The sequence below is a fragment of the Vespa crabro genome, chromosome 22 (assembly GCF_910589235.1).
Source record: "Vespa crabro chromosome 22, iyVesCrab1.2, whole genome shotgun sequence".
Taxonomy (NCBI): domain Eukaryota; kingdom Metazoa; phylum Arthropoda; class Insecta; order Hymenoptera; family Vespidae; genus Vespa; species Vespa crabro.
The window spans coordinates 2553588-2556087 of record NC_060976.1 but is presented as its reverse complement, the minus strand read 5'-3'; the positions used below and the strand labels follow the sequence as shown (position 1 = coordinate 2556087).

The following is a 2500-nucleotide window of genomic DNA, read 5'->3' as shown; positions in this document are numbered from 1 at the left end:
CCAAAACAAATAGTAGGATAACTCATTGTAAAATGTAAGTTATTGTTATCTATTTGTACGATTAATTATTATTATTATTATTATTATTATTATTATTATTATTATTATTATTATTATTATTATTATTATTATTATTATTATTATTATTATTATTATTATTATTATTATTATTATTATTATTATTATTATTATTATTATTATTATTATTATTATTATTATTATTATTATTATTATTATTATTATTATTATTATTATTATTATTATTATTATTATTATTATTATTATTATTATTATTATTATTATTATTATTATTATTATTTCTTCCAACGCCAAAGTAATTCATTTTTTTGCCAAGAATTAATAAATTTCTTTACTACAAAAATGTGTGTGTGTGTATGTATATATATATATATATATATATATATATATATATATATATATATACACACTCACACATATGCAAAGCGCCATCTTGTTTAAGAAGAAATTTATACAAGATAAAATAAAGATTAATATAAAGATAGAAACAAAGAAAAAAATAAATAAATAAATAAAATAAGCGCAAGACAGAAAAGAAAGTATGAAGAAAAAATGGACACATTTAACGTGCGACACCCAAACGTTCAAGATTCTTTCTGAAAAGTACCAACTACTCGAGCATAGACGCCATCTTATAAGCTACGTTTTCAAACGCCATAAGTCAGATTATCCTAATTATAATTTTAGAAATATTTACTTGCCGTTACATTAATATTAATCTTTCTCGTTTAATAATAAATGTTCGTTCCTAGACGTACGAGTATATATATATATATACATATACATATATATATATATATATATATATATATATATATATATATATATATATATATATATATATTTGGAGAACGTCTCACAAACTTTGTCAATTCGATGCGATTAATTTTTATTATATGCGTGCGTGTGTGTGTGTGTGTGTGTGTGTTTTGCGCGCGTATGCATTTGATTAAAAACGAGAGAAACAGGGAAAAAAGTTGTAGTAAAAAAAAAGAAAAAGAAAAAAAAAAAAAACAAGAAAAAAAAGAAAAAGAAAGAACGAAAGAAAGGAACCAAGCGAATCTATTTTCTAGATGTATGCTAATATCTTAGGCGCGTAAATCGAAAAAGTACAAGTAAGTAAGTAAGTAAGTAACTAAGTAACTAAGTAAGTAAGTAAAGTAAGTAAATAAGTAAGCAGAATGCGATCTCGAGGCTGATAAAACTTTTTTAATAGAACAAAAATAGAAAAGAACAAAGAAAAAAAGAAAGAAAGAAAGAAAGAAAGAAAGAAAGAAAGAATGGAAGAAAGAGGGACATGATTAAAAAAGCAATGACGGGAAACAAAATCAGGCATTAATATTTCATCATCACTTTATTGATATATATATATAATATATATATATATATATATATATATATGTATGTATATATATGTATATATATAAATGAGTGTGTGTGTGTGTATGTATGTGTGTATGTATGTGTGTGATTAACTTAATTGGAAAATAATGTTTATCGGATATAATTTGCATTGTACTTTTGAATTTCAAGAGAAATTTCATTCGATCTCTCTAATCTCATCATCGTCGTCGTTCCTCCCTCCTCCTCCTCCTCCTCCTCCTCCTACTTCCTCTCGGCTCTTCATAATATATCCCATGTGTCGCTACGAGTAAAAAGCAACGGAACAAATGAATGATCTAATAATCCAATTGGAAAATTGTCGTTTCGCTATACTTCAACCTCACCAATTTTAAATGCAAATATCTTGAGTTTGATTAGAGAGAGAGAGAGAGAGAGAGAGAGAGAGATAGAGAGTACGGTCGAATGAAATACTCTTTCGAATACGATCGATGATGCTGATTTGATCCGTTTCTCCTTTTTTTTTCCTTTTTTTTTCTTTTTTCTTTAATTAGAGTTCATTAGGAGTTCTTTTTTTATATCACGTTTCTTTTGTTCTTTTTTTTCTTCTTTGTTCTTTTTCTTTTTCTTTTTTTTTTTTTTTTTTCTTCTCTTTTTTTTCAACTTTTCACTACCTCACGACGAGTCACGCCTCTTGCTCATCTCTCGACGAGTTTTTTGTTTTATTTTATTCTATATATACTTTTATTATATAAAATAAAATAAAAAAATAAAATAAAAAAAAAAAAAGAAAAAAAGAAGAAAAGAAAAAACAATTTTTCTCGTATTACAATTTCCAAGATTTATCTCAATTCGTTCGTAAGTTATACGGTGGCAGTAGTTCACTATCAATCGCGTTAAAATCTTATCGATCGGTATTCGAAAGAAGGACAAAAAAGAAAAAAAAGAAAAGAAAGTGAAAAAGTAAATAAAAAGGTAAAAACAAAAGAAAGAAAGAAAGAAAGAAAGAAAGAAAAGAGCTTTTAAAAGTCGGAATGATTTTTAAAAGTTTTCAAAAAGAATAAAATCTATGATTCATAAAGCCAGAGAAAATATCAACGAGGGAAATATATTTCATTCT

At 24.7% G+C, this 2500-nt stretch overlaps 1 protein-coding gene across 2 annotated transcripts in view; it reads left to right on the top strand.

Annotated features, from left to right (window-relative positions):
• The window catches only part of LOC124431737 (protein tramtrack, beta isoform-like), a 70776-nt gene that overhangs the window by 62108 nt on the left and 6168 nt on the right, over window positions 1–2500 (top strand). The gene's annotated exons all lie outside the window — the stretch shown is intronic.